Below are 16,857 nucleotides of genomic sequence, written 5' to 3' on the forward strand. Positions count from 1 at the left end.
CCCCAAGCTGATGTGCCCAATCACTATGCAGTCCTAAGGAGTCTGTAAAAAGTGCTATAGTAAAAGGTGTTTCATTATTATCTTGATAGCAGAAAAAAAAAGAGTGAAATACTTCCAAACCAATCATATTAATGACTTTAAGCTATACTTAGCTTATTTTTGTTACTAAATCAAATGTCAAGGAACAAAATGAGAAAGAGGTATGAGGATGAAAGAAGTAGAGTGTGAATACTGTCTGACATTGTTCAAAATGATGAGATTCATTGCAGCTAATATTTTGGGCATCTTTACTGAGCAACAGATTACTCATAAATAATCCAACACTTAGTGTAATATTGGTTACCATCTTTTCAGTTAAAAATGCTAAAGGCTTATTAGATAACAGTCTATGTCTTGGATTTGCAGGCAAGAGTCTCTAGAGACAACACGTAACACTTGATCTCAGCCAAAAGGCCAAGAGGAAATAGTCATGACACACTGGAAAACATATCATGGATCCATGGCACTTACTCAATTACCAGGAGATAGATAAAATAACAAGAAACCTTAAATGTATACAACTGAAATTTATTTTAATATCTATAGGAGAATAAAAAATACTATACGAGCCGAAACCGGTTTGGCTCAGTGGATAGAGTGTCGGCCTGCGGACTGAAGGGTCCCAGGTTCGATTCCGGTCAAGGGTATGTACCTGGGTTGCGGGCACATCCCCAGTGGGGGATGTGCAGGGGGCAGCTGATCGATGTTTCTCTCTCATCGATGTTTCTAACTCTCTGTCTCTCTCCCTTCCTCTCTGTAAAAAATCAATAAAATATATTAAAAAAATACTATACGAGCTTATGTTTCATTTTTAAACTTTATTTTTTTAGTCTTCTTCAGTGACCCTATGGTTTACTGCATAGTTAAATAAACAAGATCTCATTTCTCTCATATTATATTATCATCTTAATAGATAAACTTAGATGTTTCTAATAAAATCAGATTTCTATATTGTTCTTAATCTAATTTTTAAAGAACTATAATTTTAAAAATTTTGTGGATTAAAACATGGCATTAATTTTTAGTTTTCTCTCTAGAAACAAAGGTTCATAGATTTCAAAAATATCAGTAGCAAACCTTGATAGCATTTACTGATTTTTTTACTACAACAAAAGCTTCCTGAATTGCTCAGGAAGAACACGGTCTTCTCCAGCTCTCACACACAGTGGGCACTGGCTCTGATTTGATTCACTCTAAGTATTTCCAGTTCCTAAGTATACATTTTTCTTTCACTTTTAGAATTTCCATCTACAGGAGAAAACATTATTTCTACTCTTCATACAAGTCTGGCATGCATGTTTAACAACCTCTGGCTTCTGTTGATAAGCAGTAAAAATAATATCTATGTGGCAGGTACTATTCAAAACCCTTTATATCTACTGTCTATTTAAATCATTCATCAAGCCAATGAAGTAGGTACATTTATTGTGTAATTATTATCGTCATGTCATAGATGGGAAACTGAGACACCTAGAGGTTAAGTGACTTACTTTTAATAACTGAAGGATGTGATGTAGCTAGGTAAGCTCTGAAACTTGGAAATATGAATACAGAGCCTGGTTCTTAGCCAATGTGCAATACCACTTCCTTATATCTGCCACATATATATTGTTTTTAGTGCTTATCAACAGAAGCCTTAAAAAAAATCAAATCCAGTCCAATTTAGTAAATATTCTGCATAAGGTTTGTTTTTTAATATGTTTTTGATTTTTAAAATTTATTTCTTATTGAGAGTATTAACGATGTCTCCTATTTTCCCACTTTGCCTCCCTTCACTTGGTTCCCACAATACCCCAGCCCTTCTCCTTCTGCGTAAGTTTTTAATGTATAAAACATCGCTGCAAAGAGTGCTGAGGCTTCAATACTGTTTTAGAGAAAGCAATCTCCACTGAAACTAACAATAAAAGGTGTAAGAAGATGAACACTGATAAGATGTAAATGTAGCTATAAGGTAAGGTCTAGTGGTAAAGTATTTTGCAGCCATGTTTGAGAGAAATATCATTTAGGATGAAAAGGTGTATTAAATTTACCAGAAGCAGATTTTGAGTAATAGAATAAGTTCTTGACAAGCACTCATAAGACATAAGTTCAAATTTCATCTCTGTCATTCATTTGTGATTTTAGAAATGTTATTTATCCTCTCTAAATCTCAGTTTCTTGTGATATTAGAAACTGATCATATACTACTTTATAGGGTATAATAAGAATTGTTTAATGCATCACTATTTTATGCTAGAAAATGTTATTAAAAGATATTAAAAGTATTATCTTCCAGGCATATTTAATCTATTCTTTTAATTACCACAATAATGTCTGAGTTAAGAATTATCTCTATTTTGCATATGAAGTTGGACCAGAAAGGAGTAATAAGCACAGACAAGAATCAAATAAATATATTTTTATGACAAATTTTCAAGATCTATCCACTACCCAGAGAAGTCAGAGAAGGTGTTTCATATACCATCCTACATTTCCACATTTCAAAAAAAAATTATATTTTTATCTAGTTTCAGAGATAATTTTTTTACATAGCCATACTAAACTGTGGGTTTTTTTCTATCTATACTTCTCAATAAAATAGCCATCCATATCAATTTATTTTTTTCCTCTTTTAAAAACGGTTCATTAAAATGTCTTCATTTGAGATTATTAAAGTTTGGTTCTGCTAATATTTTTATGAATGCTTCTTTTTTAAATGACAGTATAAAAGAAGAGCTTTCATGAACCAACAATGCAAATATTTCCTTAATTATAACATCCTACCAATTACAAAAATGTTGGAGTGTAGAATGATCACATTAGACTGCCACACTTCATAACCCAGCTGTTTCCTACTACTGCTAGATGAAGCAAGTGAATTAGCCTACTGTAGACATTGGATCATCCCTGTCTTCACTGGGGAAGGTAAGTCTTACACTTCCCAGTGGATGAGATTGGAAAGGCATTGCAAAGAAGCTTAAACACATATGTTTTCAAAAATTTAAAAAATTTGTCGGGATCACTGGTTCATTAAGCAGCGTGGACACATCAGATGTTCTAACACTAATTACTAGTACATGTAAGTCCCTGATGATGATAGATGGGTGATCCTCCTTACTGTGGTTTTGCCAAACTGATTGTTTCTAAAATTATGCCAGTTTACTTGCCTCTAATAACAAATACACATTTTTCTTTTGATTTACATGTTCAGACCTCACCATGACTAACAACCTTCCAGGTCTTAAAACAAAATAAAGCAATATACAATATATTTTTCCAATTTGATCAGGAAAATAACAACACAAATGTTTTTTCATAATGTTGGTCCTCACTCTGACAACCAGAAAAGACCTCTTCTGTTAGAGAAGTTATATAATACACTAGTGGCCTGGTGCATGAAATTTGTGCATGGGGGGATGGGAGTTTCCCTCAGCCTAGCCTGCACCCTCTCCAACTGGGGACCCCTCAGGGGATGTCTGACTTCAGTCCCTGCGGGATCAGGCCTAAACCGATAGTCAGACATCCCTCTCGAAATCTGGGACCACTGGCTCCTAACTGCTCACTCCCCTGCTGGCCTAGTTGCCCCCAACTGCCCTCCCCTGCTGACCTGATCTCACCCCCAACGGCCCTCCCCTGATGGCCTTATCTTGCCCCTAACTGCCTTGGTTGCCCCAACTGCCCTCCCCAGCCGGCCTGATATCTCCCCCAATGGCCCTCTCCTGCCAGCCTGATCTCACCCCTAACTTCCCTCCCCTGCTGGCCTGATCTCACCCCTAACTTCCCTCCCTGCTGGCCTGATCACCCCTAACTGCCTCTGCCTGCCTCTGCCTGCCTCATCGCCTCTAACTTCCCTCCCCTGCGAGCTTGATCTCACCCACAACTGCCCTCCCCTGCTGGCCTGATCACTCCTAACAGCCTTTGTCTCGGCCCCCACCACCATGGCTTTGTCCGGAAGTCGGACATCCAGAAGATGGCTGGTCGACCCAGTCTAATTAGCATATTCGCCTTTTATTAGTATAGATAGATTATATAAGATAGGATTGCTTAAATGGGGGGAAAAGCCTTTTTCATCAGGAGAAGATGCTCTTGGCCAGTGGTTCTAACCTTCTGGCCCTTTAAATACAGTTCCTCATGTTGTGACCCAACCATAAAATTATTTTCGTTGCTACTTCATAACTGTAATGTTGCTACTGTTATGAATCGTAATGTAAATATCTGATAATGCAGGATGGTCTTAGGCGACCTCTGTGAAAGGGTCGTTCGACCGCCAAAGGGGTCGCGACCCACAGGTTGAGAACTGCTGCTCTTGGCACACAAAAACACATAATTCATATATCTGGACTGATAGCCAGCCATATGCACTATACTGCCAAACCGGTCATTAAAAAATTGAACTGCTTTCTTACACCTTATACCAAACAGCTGTTGCCCTTAAAACCCCTCCTCAGCCCCCACCTTAGGTTCTGCCTTAGCAGTTCACCCAGATTAGGTTCTGATTGATCGGTTTCTATGCCAGTCAGCATCAAAAGCTCCACTTCCTAAGCAGCCATTTGTTCCTGGCACTTCACCCAAATTAGATTCTGATTGGCCGGTTTCTATGCCAGTGTCAAAAGCTCCGCCTCCTAGGCAGCCATTGGCTCCTCACAGTTCACCCAAATTAGATTCTGATTGGTCGGTTTCTATGCCAGTCAGTGTCAAAAGCTCCGCCTCCTAGGCAGCCATTGGCTCCTCACAGTTCACCCAAATTAGATTCTGATTGGTCGGTTTCTATGCCAGTCAGTGTCAAAAGCTCCGCCTCCTAGGCAGCCATTGGCTCCTCACAGTTCACCCAAATTAGATTCTGATTGGTCGGTTTCTATGCCAGTCAGTGTCAAAAGCTCCGCCTCCTAGGCAGCCATTGGCTCCTGGCACTTCACCCAGATTTGGTTCTGGTTGGTCAGTTTCTATGCCAGTCAGTGTCTTCGGGCCTATCTCTGGGCCTGATCAAAGAGGCGGGGCTGATCAGCAGCCCCCACAGAGGCCCGGAGAAAAACAGAGGTGTGGCTGCTGGCGAAGCCCAGAGAGAAACAGAGAGGCAACTGCTGATCAACAGCTGCCACTGAGGCTGTGGATCAGACCCTGCCTCTCTCTTTGCAGGCCTCTCTCCAGGCCTGATCTGCAGCCCCCTTGGCAGTCAGTGCTGGGTTGCTACACCAGCACCAGCTGCAGTCAGTCCTGGGTTGCCACAGCAACTCAGCACTGACTTTCGGTGTTCAGTCAAGCCTTTGGTCATTGTGGATGTTATGGACCCTGGCTCTTTATTTATATATAGATAATGAGTTTGGGTGCAATGGTATGAAGTTTGAAAAGATCACAGAACTGGTTTGATGAGTTTAAATTGGAGAGAGTAAAAAGTCAGCTGGAGAAGAGAAATAATAAAAGTGAAGGGAAGGAAGGAAAGAAGGAGGAGAAAGGTGATAACTGGCAGAGACTGAGTAGTGGGGGCTTAGAGAAGAGAGATAGGAAAGAGTACCATGAAGGGAAAAAAGAAAGAGAAATAAACTTTGAAAGCATTGCTTGATGTAATGGATAGGAATATCCCTTTCAAGTGTCATAAGACATACCAGTTAAAATGTAGATCATTTTTTTTTAGTTGATTGAAGGTAAGTTTCCATATGCAAGGCAATGTGTTGAATAATGTTGGTATGCAAGACAATGAGATATGTTATTTCAACATACTGAATTGAAAGCACCCTGTCTCCCAAAAAAAGAAAAAAATATAAAGAAAAGCTTCCAATAAATATGAATACAGTATTGTCAAAATGACAAGAAAATATTTACATCAGCACTCAATACTTTAACATTTATAACAAATATTCTCTTCTAAGTCTCTTTCTCCCCTCCTTCCCCACGACATTGTATTTAAAAATTGCTAATTTAATGCTAATATTTGGTAGACATCTAAGTTATATTCTCACTTCTCTTTTGAAGAAGGCCTAGAAACAATATAATAAATACAATGTTTTTTCATTTTATTCAAATTAAATTCTTTCTCTGACTACTCTTTTATATTAAGAGTTCTTGAGAATCTCTGAGTCTTTAGATAGATTGGCACCTTGAGCAATCTCTCAAGAAAAAGGTGTCCTGGAGGGATGTTGGGGGCTGAGTGGGGTTGGACAAATGGAGGGGGGATGATGGAGGACATCTATAATAGTATCAACAATAAAAGAATAAAGAGAAATACAAAGAAAAGAAAGAGGTGACCTGACAGTCAACATTTCTCTTTTGTATTTTCATATTCCTCATACTGATTTCTTTCACATATAAAATTCCTCCTCTACCATTTTGGGTACACAACCTATATATTCTCTTTTCTCAACCTAGCTAAAGAGTCATTTATAGATTTGGTAGTTTTTGTTCCCTTAAGTTACTAAACTTACTCTATTGACATACATTAAAAACATATCTTCTTCACTAATAATATGCAATAACCCCATTCTTCCCAGTCCTCATTCTTACAGAATTCTAAGATCTAGAATAAAATTTTTAAGTGATCATAGAAACTCTACTATCAATCAATAGCTCAGGCAGGGCCCTTTTCACACAGAGCCAACTTATTTCTGAAATCCTAAAACATACAGAATGGGGCAAAGGTATGTTTACAGTTGTGAGTATGCAAAACAAAGAATTTATTCTTGTATTATTATTAATTAACTAGAGGCCCAGTGCATGAATTTGTGCACCAGTGGGTCCCTTGGCCTGGCCTGCAGGATTGGGCCGAAACTGGCTCTCTGACATTCCTCAAGGGGTCCTGGATTGCGAGAGGGTGCAGGCCAGGCTGAGGGACCCCACCAGTGCACGACTGGGGCAGGGGAGGGACCCAGGAGGTTGGCCAGCTGGGGAGGGACCACAGGAGGGCTCCAGGGCATGTCCAGCCCATCTCACTCAGTCCCAATTGGCCAGACCCCAGCAGCAAGCTAACCTACTGGTCAGAGCATCTGCCCCCTGGTGGTCAGTGCACATCATAGCGAGCGGTTGAGCAGCCTTAGCATATCATTAGCATATTATGCTTTGATTGGTTGAACGGATGACCGGACAACTGACACTTAGCATATTAGGCTTTTATTATATAGGATTTCTGTATTATTTTCCATGATAACCATGGTTAGCCTACTTTTGCCCCACCTGTATTTGCTCAATGAACTTATGAATTTATATTATGTGTCAGGTTTCAGGGTATAGAGGTAACTATACGGTGGCTCTTATCTATTAAGCACTTATAACCTTGCAGTAAATACACACATAAGCAAAAATTATACTGTGCAGTGATAAGCAAAAGTGCATTGATAAAAACACAACTATGAGAACAGAGCACAGGGAAGTAATGGCATAGGAAGCAGCGAATTCTACATATAGGCAGTTGACTCTAACCAAAAAATATGTACAGGAACAACAGTGGATCCTATAGTTTTGTACAGTTCTGTTAAGCTTATTCTGTATCCAATGTATCCCATTCAACAGAACTATTTCTGTGCCTCATAGCATTTTTAAATGGTGCCGATATCAGAATGCACACATGAGCATTTTATAGTTATTTAATCAAAGGGTGTCTAGAAGTCTTTAAAACATGTTAACAGTAACTTTTTAAAGATGTGGAAATAATTTGAAGGATGCTAAACTGAATACAATTATGGAAAAACTAAAGTATACTTTGCAGACAAATCAAACACCTATAAGTGAAAGAGCTGAAAAATATGTAAATCATAGGTATTAGAATAAAGAATTATAAATTAGAAAGCCAATAGGAAAAGCACTCTTTCACAGCATTCAGGTATTTTCAGTTTTCATCAACTTATGCAACTACTGTATTCAATCAAATTTTCCTCACTTCATTACCTTTAGATAAATATTGTATATACTTTGTCCATACTATCCTATTCTTTACCTTTAGTGCTTTTACTAGAGGCCTGGTGCACAAAAATTGTGCACGGGGGAAGGAGGATCCCTCAGCCCGGCCTGCACCCTCTTGCAATCCAGGACCCCTCGGGGGATGTCCGACTGCAGTCCCTGTGGGATCAGGCCTAAACTGGCAGTTGGACATCCCTCTCACAATCTGGGACCACTGGCTCCTAACCATTTGCCTGCTTGCCTGCCTGATCGCCCCTGACTGCCTCTGCCCTGGCCCCTGCCACAGTGGCTTCATCCAGAAGGACATCCGGAATGATGTCCAGAAGGTCATTCAGTTATCCAGACTAATTAGCATATTACGCTTTTATTATTATAAATTGGGTGGTAGATATTATGAATAATGTGGAATATCCAGGTTTTCTGTTTTCCTTAAAAGAGTGTTGACTTTTATTCGGATCAGTATTATTTTACCTGGGAACCATCTTGACCCATAGTTAGTGATGGTTTTAGCTTTCTTTATGTGACAGGTATGGTAAAACTTTTACTTTAGGGCCAGTTTAGCTCCCTATATAAGACAAAAGCTTTTTGGGTCTCAATCGACTCTCTTTAGTATTCAGTGAGTTCTCTCCATTCTGGTTAATTAGAATCCTAACAACTCCCAACTCTGTTTTTTCTCTGCAAGTTTTTGACATTATATTTCCCCATTAGTTGCTGTTTGTCTGTTCTTACAGATCATTCCCATATATAGCCACTGACTTAGGCACTCCTCTGCTGATGTGTAGAGAATTTTCCCTGAGTAGTTCTGTTTTATCTACTACACCTCCCTGATAATTTCAGCTTCCTCAGCCTCCCTTAACTCCCATGTTGGTTTTCTCATCCCACTAAAACTCAGTGTTACAGTAGATAGCTATTAGATATTAACAGAAAAGAAGGGAGCCCGACATCTAGTTAAGCTGTGTTAACTAGAAAGGCAGTTTCACAGATACCCCAGGGGACAGCCACATCTTCCACCAAAGGCATGTTAATCCCCAAGCAGTCAGGAAAGTCCAGTTTTCCAATCTCCCCAGGGAACAACCCACCCATTCATCCTGATTACAGGGTGAAGGGATAAGCAACAAGAGGACATTTCCTTTGCTGGGAGCATGCACAGAAGCCAAGTTGGCACAGGGGGGAAGTCCTTCCTACAAAGGACATGTGCAGTAGAAGCCAGTCGAGGAGACAAAATTATGAGTAATACACATATGTTTGGAACAGTGCATATCACATAGGAGGTGCTCAACCAAATTTACTAAAAGATTGAACAAATGAATGGTTCACCCTTCCATTTCTATTTGAAATAAGAACTGAGAGGAGTCTTTCTGAAAAAGCCCAAGGTGAAAATAGAATTCAGTACAGTGTAACCATTGGAATACATCAAGAAAAATAAAGTTACTCAATTTCATTGCATTTGGCTCCATATTGGTTTCAAGCTACTTCATACTGTTGATAATATTATTTTTAAGCCATGGACAAATGTGATCTTCTGTTTGGTTCTATACCAAACTAATGTTAGCATTTTAATAATTGCTTTCTTTGAAATTGCTTGCTTTTGATACTGAAGCACTGGTGCTTACATCACAAGACTGTAAATCACTTAGGAAGTAAAAATGTGCTTCTACAGCTTACACAAGACCCAAAATGTCTCTGCATTTTGTGCAAACAAAGGCCATTTAAATTGTTAATGTAATTTAATTAAATAATTAATTAATCAAGTCATATAATTAATTGTGATTATGGTAAATAGTTTTATAATATTTAATTGATTTAATTAGATTTTAAATGCATTATAATTCAATTTTAATTTATATATAATCTTTGGGAAAATATATTTTTGTGACATTCCTGATAGTGAACTACTGAAGGTTTGTGTCCCTCCAAAATTCATGTTAAAGCCCTAACTCTCAATGTGATGCTCTCTGGAGTTCGGGCCTTTGGGAACTAATTAGTTTGAGACAAGATCATGAGAGTGGGATCCTCATGATGGGAATAGTGCCCTCATAAGAACAGACTATAGAGAGCCCACTTGCTTTTTCTCTCTCTCTTTTCCCCTTCTGCCTCCTTTACCCTTTCTCTGATACACCCAATTAGAGTCTGGAGCAAAGATGATGAATTCAAATTTATAAACATTGCCATAAAAGGAAAATACTCACTAGTCAAATGGCTTTTCCGTCAGGTCACTAGGCATCTTAGAATTTTTGGAAGAGAAGAGTATGATATTACCTTGTTTAAGCCACTGCTACATGTTTTCAAAGAACTTAGCCAACATCTTAACTAATTCTTTCCAAATAATCTATAATGAATTAATATGTAGATAACACAAATGAATGACATTTTTAAAAAGGAAACCAAATATATAAAAACGGACAAAATTTATTGAATTGGTATTTACTACTAAAAGCTGATGGTCTTTTAGATATTTAGGTGCCTAAGAATTTCATAAAATATTATTTTACTAGGGACACGGTGCACAAAATTTGTGCACTCGGGGGTGTCCCTCAGCCCAGCCTGCATCCTCTCCAATCTGGAACCCCTCAGGGGATGTCCAACTGCCGGCAGTTGGACATCCCTCTCCCAATCCGGGACCGCTGGCTCCTAACTATTTGCCTGCCTCTCTGCCTGATTGCCCCTAACTGCTCTGCCTACCAACCTGATCACCCCCTAACCACTCCCCTGCCAGCCTGATTGATGCCTAACTGCTCCTCTGATGGCCCGATTGCCCCCAACTGCCCTCCTCTGCCGGCCTGGTCACCCCTAACTGCCATCCCCAGCCAGCATGGTTGCCCATAACTGCCCTCCCCTGCCAGCCTGGTCATCCCCAACTGCCCTCCTCTGCAGGCCCGGTTGCCCCAAACTGCCATCCCCTGAAGGCCTAGTGCCCCCCAACTGCCCTCCCCTGCCATCCAATTGCCCCCAACTGCCCTCCCCTGATGGCCCAGTCACTCCTAACTGCCCTCCCCTGCTAGCCTGGTCACCCATAACTGCCCTCCCCTGCAGGCCTGGTTCCCCCCAACTGCCTGCCCCTGCTGGCCCGGTCACCCCTAAGTGCCCTCCCCTGCTGGCCTGATTGCCCACAACTGCCCTCCCCTGCTGACCATCTTGTTACCAAATGTGGGCAGCCATCTTGTGTGAGGGCATGATGGTTAATTTGCATATTACCTCTTTATTATATAAAATATCACTATGAAATATTCTGTATTTAAATAACATGCATAGTATTTTGACTTTAAATAAATGATTGCTTCATCTATTCATACATCATAGAATTGGGGGAAAGGTGAAATGGTAATCTTACTGAATTATCAAAAGACCCTCTAAAATTAGAAAGAAAAAACAACAACACAAATACATTGTTAGCACCATTTCTCTGAGAGGAATCCTGGATTTTAGCACCTTTGAATAGACATAGTCACAGTCATATATAATCATAAATTTGGGTTAACTTCTCAGCCACAGTTCCTACAAAGGGGCTTCTAGTTAATGCTCAAGCTCTAGAGTTAGAATACCTGAGTTCATATCTAACTAAAATTATGTGGGTAAATTTTTTTTAAATAATATATTTTTTCATTGATTTTAGACAGAGAGGAAGGAAGAGGGAGAGAGAAAAACATTTATGTGAGAGAGAAACATCAATTAGTTGCCTCCTGACTGGGCATGGAACCCAAAACCTGGGTATGTACCCTGACGGGGAATTGAACCAGTGACCTTTTGGTGCATGGAACTATGCCCAATCAACTGAGTTACACAGGCCAGGGCATATGTGCGTAAATTTCTTAATCTGTGCTAGCTTCAATCCCATCATATGTAAAGTAAGTATAATAATGCAACCTAACTCATAAAGTGGCATGAAGATTTAAAAATAATTTAGCACTGTAACTGCCAAACAGTTGGCACTCCATAAAACATTATCATTTGTTGTGATAATGCCAATTTAAAGATGGATACTAAGATTAAATGACAAGATAGAAAATGTATACCTGGATTCCTATTAATTGCTTCAAGGACAGAAAGTTAATATGGAGTAATTGAAAAGGACTAGATGTAATGTAGTTAATAAATTTTCACTTATTCATTTAGTCAGTAACTCAAAATTGGAGAGTGCCTTGGAATAAAGATATAATGAAAATGCATATTTTAAAATATCAAGTCATGTCAAATTACACTTAACATGTGTATTTAAATTTACTGTGCCGTGACATTTTTATTAGCACATGTAACTAATATCCTATAATGATGCTATGAAGCGAAGTGTTATAGAGTATTTGGACTCAATAAAGAATAATTTTTTTTATTTCTAGTGTCATTCAGTATCAAGAGACCTATTAATAGCAGATCATTGATAGACTTAAATGTAACAGCTGTCTGAATGTTATTACACACTCATAAAATACCTTTCAGAGTGAGAATATACAGATTTGTTTCAGAGTTCTTTCATACTATTTCATGAAAATTTATATCATGTATTTTACAGTGCAGGGAGGGGTAGAGGTGAGATAAAATAGAATGTATGAGTAAATACTATAGGTATACATTTAACTGAACTGCATTTTAAATTAAACATTGTCCTCATCCCTAAATGTTTAGGAAACTATGTGTATAGCATAATAATTTATGTTATTGAAAACCACAGATTTGCATAAAAATGCTCATCTTGTGTTTTTAACTTAGTATAACTTTGATGGCTTCTGCTATAAATTTCCCAATCATTATTTTCTCATAATTTTCCTTATCAGTCTTCCCATTATAATATTACCTCCTTAACAGAGGAATCTAAGTCTATTTTGTTTAAATTAATCCTCAACATGTAACAAACTGCCTTGCAATAAGAATGGCATATTATTTCTGCCCTGGAAGAAATAGCTCAATTGATTGGAGCATTGCCAGTACACCCAAAGGTTGTGGGTTCGAATCAGTTAGGGCACATATCAGGTTCAATCCCTGGTAGTGGTGCCTATGGGTGGTAACCAATCAATGTTTCTTTCTCACATTTATGTTCTCTCTCTCTCTCTTTCTCCCCTTCTCTCTTTAAAAAAAATTAACATATTTTCTAGTGAGGATTTAAAAAAGATACAAAATGCCATATTATTTCTTACATATACAAAAAAGTTTAACAATTACATAATATTTAATAAAACAATAGAATAAAAAATATTAGATAAGGGAAGAAACTTAAGAATAATCTAGGCCATACATCACAGTTTATAAATAAGAAATAAGAAAATTAAGTCCAAGAGGCAGCAGATAGAATGCTTAAGATCACAAAGCAAGTCTATGTTAGAGATTATATACATGGTCATAAGAGTATTGGTAATTTTAGAGTTTTTTAAGTGTTAATTATCCCAATATCTATTCTTTCTTTATTTCTTTTAGTAATGGACATTGCACATTGATATTTCAAATCACTTTCTCCTTTGATGATAAAGAGTAGTCTCCTTAATGAGAATGGGTTGTTGGTAAAATAAATGAGCATAAGGTGAAGAGTAACTTTTCTTATCACCATACATGATACTCCTGAAACATACAATGGGCAATACTTTAAAATTAACTCAAGAAATACTGATAATATTTTCATAAGTTCTAGTTTCAGCTATAAAAGATGAAGTTCAGGAAATATCACATTCAAAATCCAAAGTTTTTAAAGTTTTGTATTAGTATATAATCTTAGGGCTTTCTAGTTCAAGTGTGGAATTTTCTACTAAATAACTGAATATCTATATGATAAATTAGCATAATTTTAGAATAATTATTAGACAAGTATAGAGAACACTACTGATTATCTTTTGGTTTCTAGTCTCTTTCTCCCACTTCAGAAGTTCTACCTAGTGACTACATTTCACAATCTTCTTGAGGTCTGTCATGGTCTTATGAATGTGTCCTCACTAATGAGAAATGAAAAGAGATGATACATGCAACTTTTTGTTGTTATTATTGTTGTTGTTAATCCTCACCTGGGGATATTTTTTCCATTTATTTTTAGAGAGAGCAGAAGGGAGGAAGAGAGGGGTGAAAAGAGAGAGAAGAGAGAGAGAGAGAGAGAGAGAGAGAGAGAGAGAGAGAGAAAGAGAGAGAGAGAGATGTGAGAGAGCACATTGATTAGTTGCCTCTCCCACATGCCCCTACCAGGGCCAGGTATTGAACCTGCAACCCAGGTATGTGCACTTGACTGGGAATCAAACTCTTGACCCTTCTGTGCATGGACCAACCACTGAGAACCAACAGCCAGGGTGAAATGTGCAACTTTTGACATATCATTGCATTGCACTGTTTCATCTGGACAAAAGGTTAAACCCAGACCTGGTAGCACTGTATCTTGGACCGTGCAGATCAGACAGTACCTTGCAGATGGCAGATCTATAAGAGATCTTGGTTCCTGAATAACATTCTAGATCTGAGCCAACATAGCCTTAGATATACGTGAAAAATAGGCAAACATCTATCTTATTTTAGCCGCTGAATGTCCAGGTCTCATTACTATGTAGATAATGATATGTAGCCTAAATGCTAACTTATACAGTAAGCAGGAAATCAAGAGAGAGACAGAGGGATACAACCCTAAGTTAAGCAGTAGAACAGAATTCAGATCTTAGAACTTCAGAGAAGTAGGTGGAAAATAAATGGAAGAACTTGAGAGGGAAATTAATTGAAAACATCTATGAGAACTATAGACTGGGAGACACACACTACTTATGGACACAAATTACCCAGTTTGAATACATCTAAGAATAGGAAATAAGGAACTTCAGAAGGTCTATTCCTTTTCCGGTTAGCTCAGAGAAATTATGGTGGAAATAAGGTTAACAAAGAGTAATGAGAAATAGTATCTTCTTAGATAGGTAAATAAGTAAATAGATGAGAAGCAGCTGGGCTAAATGAACAAGGTATAGTGAACAGAATTGATGAACCTGTAAATATGAAAAATTCTTTAGAAATTCACTCATTCACGGACCCATTTATTTAAAGAGCTTTTTAAAGGGTTGATTAAGTAGTAAGGCTTCAGCTTATTGCTTAATTCAGTCAAGATAATATATTTATGAATCACAGCTTTATCACCTGAAAAAGAGTGGTTTTAAGAATTTGATAAAATCATAATGGGAAGTAAATGGCACATAAATGGCTTTGATTATTCTTATTGATATCATTGTTAGAGAGAATGAGGCAACTAATTCTCTGTAGGATGTGAAATTATCAAAGTAGAAGGTGAACATTTATTTATGCTTTGAAAAATAAATAGATATCGTTCAGAGAGAGAGCAAAATAGCATTTTTTGAAGAGAAGAAAGAATATAGCTAAAAGTAAAAGGCATGTAAGAACATCATTTATAAAGAAAATTAAGGGAGATTTACTAAGCTTGGAACATAGGTCATAAAATAGGAAATAATTGAAGAGTTAAGTAGGAACAAATCCCAAAAGATTTGATTATCAAATAAGAGATATTAGACATAACCCTACATGAAAAATAAGTATAATTTTAAGCCAAATAGTGATATTAAAAATATGTTTTATACAAGAAATTCAAGCGTCATTATGGCAGATGGAAGAGTAAAGAGAAAGCCAAGCTAAAGGGATATTAAGCAAAAGGATATTGTAAATAATTTTGCAAGAGAAAACTGATGTCTAAGCTAAGTCAGTGGAAATAGATGTACATAAGTGGTTGAACTGAAGAGATGATCCTGAAATAAAATTTATATCACTTAATAAACAACCAGATGTGGGATCCTATGTTTATAGCTTGAGAATCTGTGACTCTAGTGACTAAAACTTCAAAAACTGGGGAAGAAATAGATTTGTGGAAGAAAAAATGATTGAGGAAGTTTTATAATATCAAGTTGTTGCCAAGAGTATAGGGAAATATGTATGCTTTGAGTATATAGCCTTAATATAAAATACAGCATTTTTAAATAATATGTTTCTCTAGTATTTTTGCTATGTCAGTCACCTCGTATATATCTTGGTAAGGAGATTTTTTTTATTTATAGAACAGTTGTTCACTCCCAAGAAAGCATCTGAATTTCAGTGGGAAGGAGCTCATTGCATGACAAAGAGTACTTCTGGCAGTATGCTAGGCACAGAAGGAGGAACACATTGATGACATTCCCTGAATTCATGGATGTGAGCCTTCATAGGAAGCAGACAAATTTTACATGCGAACTCGACTGGACAAAGGGGTGTGTTTGTGAAAGTGTTTCTGGATAAGGTTAGAATCAGAATGAGTAGACTTGGTAAAATAGCTCTCCTAATATGGGAGGGCACCATTCCATCCTTGAGGACATGAAATAACAAAAAGGGGGATGAAGGAAAAATTCACCCCTTTCTACTTCTTGCCTTGCTGCTTGATATGGGATAGTACTTGTCTTCTGTCTCTGGACTGAATTTAACAGCAATGTTCCCCCATTTCTCAGGTCTTTGGAGTGGAGATGAATTACACACCTGGCTTTTCTGGGACTCCATCTTGCAAACTGCAGATCATGGGACTTCTCTGACTCCATAATTCACTCATGAGAATATATACACACACACATACTAGTGGCCCAGTGCACGCAATTCATTTACGAAGATGGGGGGGTTCCCTCAGCCCAGCCTGCACCCTCGCCAATTGGGGACACCTTAAGGGATGGGGCCTAAACCGGCAGTCGGACATCCCTCTCATAATCTGGGACCGCTGGCTCCTAACTGCTCACCTACCTGCCTGCCTGATCACCGTTAACTTCCTCTGCCTGCCTGCCTGATTGCCCCTAACCCCTTTGCCTGCCTGATCACCGCTAACCTCTCTGCCTGCCTGATCACCCCTAACTGCCTCTGCTTGCCTGATCTCGTCCCAGCTGCCCTTCCCTGCAGGCCTGATCTCACCCCCAACTGCCCTCCCCTGCCCCCTGCCGGCCAATTTGGTTCTGATTGGTCGGTTTCTATGCCAGTCAG

The 16,857-nt window shown here is 38.3% G+C and overlaps 1 pseudogene; it reads left to right on the forward strand.

Moving 5' to 3' along the window:
- Positions 1 to 16,857, forward strand: part of LOC102239509 — a 122,340-nt pseudogene that overhangs the window by 13,222 nt on the left and 92,261 nt on the right.

Source organism: Myotis brandtii, unplaced genomic scaffold (assembly GCF_000412655.1).
Source record: "Myotis brandtii unplaced genomic scaffold, ASM41265v1 scaffold28, whole genome shotgun sequence".
Lineage (NCBI taxonomy): Eukaryota > Metazoa > Chordata > Mammalia > Chiroptera > Vespertilionidae > Myotis > Myotis brandtii.